Source organism: Lycorma delicatula, chromosome 13 (genome assembly GCF_047948215.1).
Source record: "Lycorma delicatula isolate Av1 chromosome 13, ASM4794821v1, whole genome shotgun sequence".
In the NCBI taxonomy this organism is placed as follows: Eukaryota; Metazoa; Arthropoda; class Insecta; order Hemiptera; family Fulgoridae; genus Lycorma; species Lycorma delicatula.
Genome location: NC_134467.1, coordinates 28440331 through 28453619, shown reverse-complemented (window position 1 = coordinate 28453619; position 13289 = coordinate 28440331). Strand labels below are relative to the sequence as shown.

At 31.8% G+C, this 13289-nt stretch overlaps 1 long non-coding RNA gene across 1 annotated transcript in view; it reads right to left on the bottom strand.

The window, feature by feature from the left end:
• The window catches only part of LOC142333741 (uncharacterized), a 76149-nt gene extending 66858 nt beyond the window's left edge, over positions 1-9291 (bottom strand). The window contains exon 1 of the long non-coding RNA XR_012758675.1: positions 9025-9291. This is a non-coding gene — a long non-coding RNA (uncharacterized LOC142333741). The remainder of the gene's footprint in view (positions 1-9024) is intronic.
• Between the last annotated feature and the right edge of the window lie 3998 nt (positions 9292-13289).

Sequence of the window (13289 nt, the reverse complement as noted above, 5' to 3'; positions counted from 1 at the left end):
GATGAACCATGGGCTCCACATAGTTGTTCAACTTACGCAACTGACCTTAGAGCTTGGGTTACTGGAAAAAGAAGTTCAATACCTTTTGCTGTGCCTACGATCTGAACCCAATGATCATATTTCAGACTGTTACTTTTGTCTCATAGGTTGCTGATCATACATCCAATACAAAACATTTATCACATATCCCAGTATACTATCAGCTTCCCAAGACCTGTATCACATGATGAAACCTTACCTATTCTGAAAAGGCCAACAGAAGATAATCTTACAAGTGAAGGATCAGGGTATTTAAAAATGGACAAAGTTAGTGAAAATGCTGAGGACAACTTGCCACCCACCTAATTTCTCAGATGGAAATGAAAGAAATAGAGCTTCTAGCTTCTAGACTACAGGAATGGTATCGATTGCAGGAAAATGTCAAAACATCTGTTTATCACAATCGTGAAAAAACATTTACTACCTTTCATTTCTTCAAAGGTTAATAGACCTAGACCTTTTCCACAGATATTGATGGAATTTTGAAATCTGAGGTGCGAACATAAACCAGAACAATGGAGATTATTTATAGATGCTTCCAAAGTAAGTTTGAAATGAGATGAAGTTTGAATCTAGATGTTTTTGAGACTGAAGATTTTTTCCACGCAGGATGTGCTCTTTTTGAATCCTTGATATTCTTCTATTAGGACTGCTTGTTCATCGACTCTGTAATAGCGTTATGGAGGATTTTGTAGGTTACACGGAGAAGTGATATTCCTCTATAGTTGTTGGTGTCCGTTAAGATTTCCTTTTTTGAGCAGTGGGTGAATGAGCACACATCTCCAGTCATTTGGTATCTTCTCCGCCTTCCATAACTCCTTGCAGATCTGATGTATAGTTTTTACTCCATATTTTAACATTTCTGCCATGACCGTCTTCTCCTGTATATCCTACTCTACTAAAGGGCATTTGTAGGTGTGTGTGTGTCCATCCCCCCTTAGCTTCGCACTGAAATGTACCAATCACTACCGGAAAATCCTGATTCGTTGGTATCAATTTTTAAAGTTAAATATCTAATTTAACTTTTCTTATATGAATTTTCATCATTAAAAAAAAAAATATTTTTACACAAGAGGTAATCAATTTTGGACATCTAATAATCCCATTCTGAGATGGTGCCTGCCAGGCCTTAGCTGTGGACTCTGCAGCTAGTTAATTACTAAATTCTAATTCTTATATAACTCATTGAAATAAAATAATTAAAAAATTTCTCAACAATAAAAAAAAATCAAATAAAAATTGATTAATTTTTATGCTACAGAAACATTGTAATATGATATTACATGTACAACTGCTTTTGTCACTGAAATGAATTTTAAGTTGATTTTACAGAGGGTACCTCCCCTCCAATCCTGTTATTATGCCAAAAACATAATACAAACAAGTTAGTCTCACGACTCCTTGCCTAGGACATCTTGGCTCGCCCGCACGCAAGAGAGCAGGGAAGTCGAGGTGCTTCCGATGTTGGCACGAAGGACCCTGATGGTTTGAGTAGACAACGTTTTGAGGGGAAGAGTATGTGAAATGCATGCCTGGAACCTAGTACGTTAAGGCCGGGAAGGGCAGCTCTCCTGTGAGGGGCATCTCAGCTATCCAGAAGTGGAAGTCGTGTTGTTCCTATGATCCAGGGTAAACTCCCGATGGGGGGGGGCAAGTCAGGGTAGGTCAATCTGCTACCACGACACCCTGGAGCGATCGAGATAATGCTTTATGGCTGTATCGGGTTGCTCTGGGAGTGTTTAAGAAAAGGAAGAAAAAAAGTTAGTCTCACGAAGACGGGTGGGGATTTTTCTTTTTATTTTTTCAACTTTTTTATTTTTTTTCATTTTCATTCACATTTCCATGTATACACCAACACAGGGTCGTGAGACGGGGGAGTATTGTACAAAACCTAAATTATTTCTTATTCACTAGATACAATAAATAGCTGAACGAAAAAAAATTATTTATTCAAATAGTTTTATTTATTATTTTAAACAGTTACTCATGAAAAAAATATATTTAAAGTATGAATGCATTTACGAATAGAGTAGTATAATGTGTATTACAAGCACCTTCTTCTCACAGCCAAGCTCGTATTTTCATCTGGTGCACTATACAAATAACTATAGTAGTAGAATTTAAAAAAAATAGATAATTGATGAAATCTGATGAACCTGAATACCTATTATGAAGGATACGATACCTACGCTTGTAATATTCCACTAGGCTTTGTATAAATATCAAAGATCATTTTAAATAAAATTTACAAGATTTGATTGACTGATAGATTTGGATGGCATTTCTCCTGCCACCACCCCATTTGGTTGCCATAAAACATAAGACCGAATCTGTGCCACAAATGGCTACTGGACCTGTTGTCCTAACCGAACCTACAGCCCTTAATCTTTCCGAGCAATCCTCCTAAGCTTGCACATCACAGAGACTGCGTCCACTGCTACTTGCCAAATGTGGTTGCTAAACAGCAACTTCTCATCAAACAAAACACCTAGGCACTTGTGAACTTAACTCAGCTGATTACACAGCCTTTAGATTTAATGTTGGGGTTACAACTGTACGATAATTCGTCTGCACCCTTGAGAAGCACATACTCACATAGGCACAGAAATCCTTAAATGTTGCATGTCCATCCACCCCTCTGCAGCAATTGACAAATCCACCTGCGCTCAATCTTCTAACTGCTGCCGTGAGTTACCATGAACTAATAGAAGACAGTCATCAGCGAATGCCTGGGCCATGACCTCTTCTGGGAATGTCAATCCCAGAAATCCGTCAAAGACCAGGTTCCACAGCAAGGGACTGAGAACAAGAAACCCTGCGAGCTTCCACTGGTGACGGACTTTTCCACAGCCAGGTGCACATCTCTAAATAGAGCCATACGGTTAGACAATAATCATGCACTACGGCGTGCTACAAGAACATTGCGGCATTCCAACTCATAAAGGACAGAACTCAAACACAATGAAGGAAATGCTGCCTCTATGTGTATAAAAATTTCCGAAACATATTTACCCTCCTGGGTGACAACTGTCCTCGAAAGCTTCCCCCAATTCAGGCGTCACCATACGCCATATTATGCACGATCTTCGCCTGAGTTATGTCATGCGACCTGCATTGCTTGCAGGTATTTTATCTCAAATTGTTATTAAATAGTAAATAATAAATACTTGTCATTTTCTTAAATTTGCAAACAACATTTTTTTATCATGGAAATTTAATAAAAAGAAAGAACTTAGTGAAGTCTTCCTTAGTAATTTATAAATCTTTAGAGATGATAAATATTTCTGAAAATAAAAATTAGGTGATAAATTCCTGTATTTAAAAGCAACCATCAAATTTTTACTAAGCTAATTATTAAAAACAATTTTTGTAATTTTAACTTAAATATTATATGTCTAATACATTAACAATGATGTTTTTTTTCACTTTACTTAATCCATTAACTTTAAGAAATAACTATTTTTATTAATCTAGTCTATGAATTGCAAGAATAAACAGAAAAAATATAATTTTTTTATCAATAATAACTGTGAAAAAAAACCAAGAAAAACTTTGTACATACAAACAACTGCCTCTTTCATGAAGTACTGTAACAGATCAACAGCAAGAATTAGCTCAAAATGTAACAGAGCAAAACTTCATACAATTACACAAAATGAAGATGTTTACTTCTCAATTGCTTTAGATGAAAGCACTAATAAAACTGACTCTGCGCAAGTTTTATGTTTTATTCGAGCGACAACTAAAGATTTTCAGTATCACAAAGAACTTCTTGCGCTGGGTACACTAACTGGAAGAACTAGCAGATTTGACATTTTTGAAAACTTAAGAGAAATATGTCACCAATTACAATTAAATGTCAGTAATTTAGCCAATGTCTGCACCGATGGCGCACTTTCCATGAGAGGTAAAAAGGAAGGATTCGTTGCTTTATTAAAACAAGAAGACTTAAACTTGAAAAAATTGATTTCATTTCATTGCATTTTGCACCAGCAGAATCCACCATTTTGCAAGAGGCTCAGGATAGAACTATTGTGATTGTCAACTATATTCGCGTAAATGCAATGTTTATCGTGAATTTCGGCAGATGTAGACTTTAGTCAAGGAAACATACATACAGTATTAATCTACCGTACTACTGCAAGGTTCGCTGGCTATCAACAAGGCAGGTTTTGATAAGTTTTAATTTTACGACGAATTTTAAACTTTTATCAAGAACAAGAAGAACTGTGATTATCAGATGAAGCATTGAAACATTGCATAGCCATAATAATAAAGGGAGTCCAACAAGGATGTTCCCTATCACCATACTTTTTAAACTTTACATAGATCTAGCAGTTAATGATGTTAAAAACAGATTTAAATCCAGAGTAACAGTGCAAGGTGAAAAGATAAAGATGCTACGATTTCCTGATGATAGTAATTCTTACCGAGAGTAAAAAAGATTTAGAAGAAACAATGAATGGCATGGATGAAGTCCTGCGCAAGAACTACTGCATGAAAACAAAAAAAATTAACATTTTTCAAAACATTGCTCTCTCCCTCATGTAAATCTGCACAACAATTCCCGGCGTGCAAATTTCAGAATGGTTAACAATGTCGTCAAAGCACATGATTTATGCACATTTTGAAAATTCATAACTTTGTTCAGAATCAAATTTTGAAGTGTTTACTGTAGCTTGTTCTTAAATAGATGTATATATATATATATATATATATATTAAGTGGAAAAATTAGATTTTTGTCCCAAGCCTGCCACCACAGATAAGCTAAAACTATCAAAAGATTTAAGTTTAAATTTTTTTTAAATAATAAAAAAAGAAAGAAAAGGTTATCAGTTCTTACTCAAGGTATGATAAGTATGGTAGCTTACGTAATAATAATAAAAAAATAAACTTGATATTTCAACCCTTCATTGCAAATTTAAACTGTAAAAGGGAATTTGTTATTATTATCTGATATCAAATTGTATTGGTCATTTTTACTTATTAGACTTATTAAGGGTTTCAATGTAAAGGACCAAAATTAAAGGGAGAATTTGATGAAAAAGAAATGTTTATGTTCCAATGTTTTATTAAAGTTTACGTTAATGTCTGCAAAGCCAAAAATGAGTACATGCTGTTAAAAACAAACATGGCCAGTCACAAGCAGGCTGAAATAAGAATAGAAAAAGACCTTTCTGATTGCCATATATTAGGCAATCAACTTACAAAAAAAATAAAATAAAAAAAGATGAAGCAACCAAAAATAATAATATTCAATTGGTTGAATGACTTCATATGGATTGATTCATCACTCTAATTTGTCTTAACAGTATTTCTGACTGAAAATACTACTTACTTTCGCATCATCTGATACACTTGATTATAATGGAAAACTAACAGAACTCATTTTTATAGTTACAATATCTTGAAACAGTAATATTCCTACAAAGTCAATAATAACAAAACTTCTTGCTTTATAAAAAAAAAAGAAGATATTGATATAACAATCTTTTTTATTGACTTAATATATTTTTTAGTAACATTTAAAAAGTACGCTTGTTTTTTTTTCTCAGTTGACTCCCTATCCTTAAGTCTGGTCTGCATTAAGAAGCTTTGCTTCAAAAAATTATTTTTGGTATAAAATAGCAGTGAAACAACAAGCTTAAATCATTTTACATAATAATATATCTAAATTGTTATTACTCTATTATTATAGGTTATAACAATACTGAAAGGATATCAAAACTATTTATCCTTTAATGAATGAGTCACAATTTTATAAATTAATGCTGTGTTAATTTTACAAACATGAAATGTTTAATGAATGTATATTTTTAAAAGTATTATAAGTGGTAATTTTGTTTTTTGAAGAGAAAAAAATTATAAATTACCTCATATGTTAAAAAGTAAACTTGATGCAAATGTAAAAAAAAACTCAATATATCATTAAATAACTCAGTATCTCTGAATATAATTTCCCTGATTCTTTTGGCATATTTTCTTATGATATTTGACAATATCAAAAACAAAGAAGATACTTATAAATAATAAACAAACTTATTTTAAAGTAAATAAATATGTTTAGCAAATAAAATTTTTCATGGTTAATAATATTCTAAGAGGGGGACTGGATCAGGATACCACAGAAGACAACTATAAATCAAGCTATAATAAATCAATACTAAAAATTGTCAAAGAAATCTTTAGTGAAATGTTTTTGGATAAGTATAATTTATATACCAAACAAAAATTATCTGTTAAATAATACACAATGTTCAGTAATTAAATACGAAAATTCAAATACATAAAAACAATGGAACCCATACAAGAGTTGAAGGAAATCTTAAACGGAAAATAAAAGCAACCTTGCAAAAAAACTATTAGGTTTCAGATATTAGCCTACAAAATTTAACAAGTTACTTAAACTGCATTATTACCAATAATAATACCGTATCCCAGTTTAAGTATGAACAGTTACACAATTGAGGAACATTTGAACAACTTTAATCATTTGATAATAATTCATTAAAAAGAAAATTTTTACAATTAATTTCATTTACTGAAATGTAAAAATATATTAAAAAACCTATTTAATATAAAAATTATACATTAATTTAAGACATTCAATTTTGGATTGATCATCAAAGATTAGTGTTATAAACAAGATTTGTTTTGTAATTATAGAATAAATTATTCGGTACTTACGTATTAACGCCACCGCAGCTACAGCTTTATTTAAAATTGAGTATTTATTTTTTTGAGTCTCTATTAATTAACCTATAACCTACTATTGTTATTATTGCAATAATTACTGAATTTATTAAATAAATACTCAAAAAATTACGGTGTTAATTAGTCAAGGTTAGTGACCAAAGCGAGCATAGGTTAAGTTTGGTTAAATTATATTTATAAAATAAATAAAGAGACTGTTTTGGATCTATGTTAAACTCTATATCAGCCTATTTTCCACCAAAATCCGGTTGACTACTTTGTTTTTAAATAAAGCTGTAGCTGTGGTGGCGTTAATACATAAGTACCAATTACTTTTACTCCAGACAGAGAATTTACTACTTTACATTGCAATGGCAAATTGAGTTTGACATTAAATCTGTTGAATGACTAATACTTGTTTTACAAAATTATTTTATTCATATTTTTCAAAGTTATTTTGTGATAATAAATGCAATATGAATGTACAAGCTACAAGGACACTCGTAGAAATGATACTGCCCTATTATTATTTGTAGTTACTACAAATAACTTACACCAATGTAAATTAAGATCAGAAAGTATTACAGGAAATAAAATATGTAATAAGGGGAAGATGTACTGAACATAACATTATTAAGATACAAAAATATAAATTTCAAATGCTAACAAGCAGGCTAAAATATACAAGGCTGTTACTAAAGTTCTTCTGTGATCATGCAAAATGAATATGCATGTATGAACCATGATTCATATATGAAGAACGTCTAGGAAACAAAAGTAACTGAGGAATGGTCGACCTGAGACTACACTTAATTTACATTCATACATATCATCCTATGAAGTAATACCTTACAGTGGTTATGGAGGCTAAACAGAAAAAAGAGGACCTGTATCCTAACCCAGCGGGTTGGTCTAGTGGTGAACTCGTCATCGCAAATCAACTGATTTTGAAGTCGAGATTTCTAAGGTTAAAATCCTAGTAAAGGCAGTTACTTTTTTACAGATTTGAACACTAGATTGTGGATACCGATGTTCTCTGGTTGTTGGGTTTCAATTAACCACATGTCTCAGAAATAGTTGACCTGAGACTGTACAAGACTACACTTCATTTACATTCGTACATATCATCCTATGAAATAATACCTTACGGTGGTTCCGAAGGCTAAACAGAAAATGAAATGCCCTGTATCCTGGGGCTTTATGAGTGTTTTAAAAAAATTCTACTTTAATTTTGTGATGGGTGAATGATAAGCGTGTTTAGAAAGACAACAAAATGGAGTTTATTTCAATATATTATATGAATTGCTTATTTTACTTATTTAAAAAATTATGATGATTTATATAGTTTTTAGAACATCATAATTTTTTAACAAAAAAGATTGTGATACTATTGTTTTTAATGTAATTTGGTGTGGTAAATTTTGAAACAGACAGGTATACACAAAGCTACTGTACATTCAGAACACCACCAAGTAGTTTCCTTTCTTCTAGCTTTCCCTGAGGTTGCCTTGTTTTTTCAGAACAGACTTTATAGACCTTTGTGAACTGTGCTTTTTTTTTCAGTTTGGGGTATTTTCTAAGGAAAATGACGACCTGTAAGTCTGTTTTTACTGCTGTTGGGTGTGGTTTCCTGTGCAAGAACTTCTGCCTTTTATCCTAAATCGATATAATAAATTTTTCTACATGACATTTATGTCGTGAATCCAGTATAAAATAAAGGCATTGGCTTGAGATAAATAAATGTAAAAATAATTTTTTTCAATTTCATTTGCTTACATTTGAATTGATAGTATGAAATAATCTGGTCATTTCTATCCACCCCAGTTTTATTTTTATTATAATTGATAATTAGATCTGGTTTTTTGTTTTTGAAATAAAAAGCTAACATGTCCCCTTTAGAGCACACATAACTTTAGTCAATGTAAATGGCTTATCCATCTATAGTGTCTTGTCATTTGACACAGATGATTTCGTCTAATTTAAACAGGCTAGTTTCTTTTTTACTACATCTATTTTTGGCAGCTCTTTCAGGCAGGACATCCAGCTTTAATCTGTCGCTGCCACAAATAAAATCGAAAACAGCTGGTGACCTGTAAAACTGGTCTGTGAATATTGTATGTCCCTTGTAAAGATAATCATTAAGAATCTTTGGAAATGATCAATTTTGGAATTTGTTATTTTTACCCGTGTAAATTTCATATTAAAGTACATATGCGGTTGACGAATCACAAACAATACATAATTTTATACAGTAAACATGAAATCTTATTCTGCTTCAAAATCCACATACCCTTCAACTGTCAAATTTTCTCTGAGAAAAACATGCTGGATACTCAAGAGACCAAATAGTTCAAAAAAGGGCTTGGTTCAGAGTCCGTATCTTCACAAAAATAGGATTCAAATAACATTTCACAAATTAGATCCAATGTTTTGGGAACGTGAACATCAATATTTGGCCAGAAAACGATATAACAAGGCACTAAAATATACACCAATAATTATTTTTACTTACGAAAAAATTACACACAAAAAACATAACTACAACCACTTCACTACTGTACAAACTCTAACCTCAAGCACGATAACAAACAGTTAGTTGTTTAAATCGATATTTTCAAAAATATCCGGTAGAATGCGGAATAAAGCAAACGAATAATTCCAAATGAACCAAAGAACGACCGTTGAAGGGTAACAACAAATGCACTGTATGAAATCTGTAACAAAATTAAATATGAATGTCCGTGGATTTCATGGGCTCCGGCAACTTTGAAAATATCGATAGCTCATGAAATCCACGGGCTTAGGAATCAAAATTAGAAAAAATTCTGACAGAACTTGAATTCGGGACAACGACCCAGTAATTTAATTTTATTATTGGTGTTGAATTAGCGATCATCACGATAGTTATGTGTAACAAGTTAACTGTTTAAATGTGATTGGCGTCATAACTTTTCATGGCAGAATTTTCACAAGCAAAGATAAACTGAATGGTATACAGTATAACGGTCAACATTCAACTTAGTAATCGGAAGATCGCTGGTTCAATTGATAGTTGTCAGTCATTATTCACCTTTCTTTCTTTTTCTGTTGAGCCTCCAGAATAATACCGTAAGGTATTATTTCGGAAGATGAAAGAGGATTATACTTATGATCGTAAATAAAGTGTAGTCTTGTACAGTCACAGGTCGAACATCCCTGACATATGGTTAGTAATTTTTGGCAGAATTCATGTTTTAACAGTAATATACTTACTACAAAGAGAGACAACACCACATGTTAGTCTTGTATATGATTGATATCACCTTATAGAGCGCACAGATTCATCTTCTGAGACTGAACAGCTATTGAGGTAATTTATAGTTTTATCACAAAACTGTAACCTCTCTCCACAGAACTCTTAACCTCAAGCTTAACCCCTAACCTCTCCACAAAATGAATTATTATAACAGGTCACCATAACTCGCAAAACTGATTGTTAATTGACTAGAATATTATCTCAGTTCCAACTTTGACCTTGCATGGGTCACCACTATCCAAACTTGTTAATCAGTCATTTAGAGAGATAGTGTATTTTCCTGATCCTAAGCATATCTAAAATGGTTTAATATGAAAAGAATTGAAGGTGACCAAGTTAACTGCTCAGAATTTCAATCAGATTCTTTGAAATTGCTATTTTACAAAAATACTCTTCTGAATCCAATAGCATCCATCAAACAAACTAATTAATTTATATGTTATGCTTAGAAGATTCCTCTAAATTGCATATGTTCATTTATCTAGAGAGAGATTCAAAGTACTTAAGGCAAAATATTGCACAAAGCAATAAGGAGGTGCTGTTATCGTATAATTTCATTCCCCTGTTACTAATATTCCAAAACTTTGAGTTGTGGAAATATAAGTTGTCAAATATCAGATGAATTTGACTCATAACAATAGCTAATCATAAATGAGAGTTAAATTCATCTGATATTTCAGTGTACAATCTATGTATATGTTCCTTTTCAATGTTGTGGTGGTAGACAAAACCCAACACACTCCAAAAAATCTTCTTAACAGTGTTCTGGGATTCCAAACACATTTATGTGTCTGACTACCTGAAAGCTGTAAATTCTGTGTGATACATTAGTATGTTGAACGCCTTATTAAAAGACAGTGGTTGTGTGCGAGTGGTGAAAGTGAACTATCATAGAACTGATAATTCTATAAAAAGATGATGCTCAGCCAAGTATGTGGTTTACAATGGCTGCTGAGATATTTGTGGTTGAAAACTTGAACAAATTCCTCATCCTCCATACTTGCTGGATTCAGCACCCTGTAATTTTCACTTCTTTCTGTAATATTGAATGAGAAAACTCTTTTACCTTTAGGAAAAATGAGTAGATGAAAATTCTAACTAGGTAACTCTACATGGAAAAGTAAATGTACTTTTATGCCAAGCCATAGCCCCTTATTTTTCTCTTTTTTACATGTAAAAAAATATATTATTATATTATTATAATTAATTCAATAATTAATTAATTTCAATTATTTCATTAAATAATTGAATTTGTTAAAATGTAACACTAACTAGTAACATAGTAGTGTTAAAAATGCTACTTGACTGAAGATGTTCTCAACATCCTTGCTAAGTGAGTCAATAATATGAAGAAATATGTGTATTGTCAACTGAAACAAAGACCTGCAAGAGATTCAAGACCTAGCACAATTCAACAAATACATTTTATGAAAAAATCTGCAACTCAATGAGATATAAAAAATTACATCTCATTGGGTTGCAGATTTTAAAACAATTTTTTTTTGGAATTTAACAATTTTGACAGGATTCTTTAAGATCATCAAAACCTAGAACAGGAATTTTTGAAGAGAGACTTCCTATCCTGTCTGGAAGTTGTCAAAATAAATAATATAAATTAATAAATAATATAGATTATATATATATAAATAATTTATTTCAAGCAATTTTAACTATTTTAACTAACATTACTCTACAAAGTTAACTTGCACAATTCAAGCTTGCACAATTTTACTTTGTTTTCCCATGAAATTGAAATCTAGTGTTCTGCCTGGCAGCAAGTTTCTTATACCGCTGCTGCTCAATCAATTGCTGTCCCAAGCCTTCTCTTTTACCCCTTAGTACTTTTTTACAACAATGTTTGCTTCATCCTTCTTCCTTTCTCCTTCTGCTGACTCCTATGTTGCGGTTGTCAAGATTCTACTTACTGTAACCACATGCCCTGTCCTAAACAGATTCTTTTCTTTTGTGTACTCTTGCTCCATTAATCCTTTTGATTATTTCCTCATTCCTCACTATATCCATACATGTTACGTTTTCCATATCCACATTTCAAAAGACAATCCAGTCCCCCTTCTCTCCCTCTTATCGTCCAAACTAGACTTCTATAATTGGTGTAAAATAATGACAGCTCGAATTTAAAAAAAACACTGGTTAAAGAAAACGGTATACAATAAAGTAGAAAAATGATCAAAATTGTAGTTCTGGCCTTTATAGTGAGTGGAGTCATACGTAATTTATAATTTTGTGTTTAAAAGTAGTGCATTAATTGGTTGCTTTACACTATCTGCCCTAGTTTCTTATGATTTTGTTTCACATGAAGCATCTGAAGTATAGCCAGGCACAGTCATTGTAGTTTTCTCTGAAAGTTATATTGTCCATTGTACATAATTGTGTAGTAAAAATAATTGAGCTGCTTGTGCATGGCTGATAGCCAAATATACTTCAAAATGAAGAGCAAAACCTCTTCAGTCAAAACATAGGTTATTCTTGAGAATAACTATTGTCAGTTTTCATATTAATCTTTCACTTGATAATATATAATATATACAAATTATTATACAATTCAGTTCTTAAATTTTCAAGTAAAATAAGAAAATTAGAAAATAAAAATTTAAAGTAATTGTTTTAAAAATTTCAATTAATAAAATGTTATAAGAGTTTGCAGCACCTTTCAATGGATGTACCTGTAAATAATATCTACACATATGGAATTCAACAGTATAAAATGAGAAACTGAAAGGGATACCACAGAGGAAACTTTATGCTTGCTTTTACCACATCAACCAATTGAAGTAATATTACACCTGATTAATTTGATTTACTTTTTAACGACATGTTGACACTTCCTATATGACATGACAAAAAAACCAACATGTCAACTATAAGATGACAATTTCATGTTTTAGGAAAGTGAATTGTTACAAGTGAAAGAGGAGCAACTCTGTAATGGTTATGATAATTATGAAGTGACAGATCCTCTTATGATTGAAGGGAGTGAGTTAATTAAATCTGAAGATCAAAATTAAAAATGACATGGTAAGTTTTATCGTGCAATTATTTTATAATGAAAGTGTATTTATCGGAGTAGTTATATGAAACACTTTAAATATGCACTTACTGTTGATTCTTTAATTTGACTTCATTTTAAAAAGTTGAACTTGCAATTACAGGAAGCATTACACTTCTGATACTTTACCAGATTGATTGATTGAGATTGCCACATTGGCCAAAAAGATAATGCTATTTTACTACAATAATGC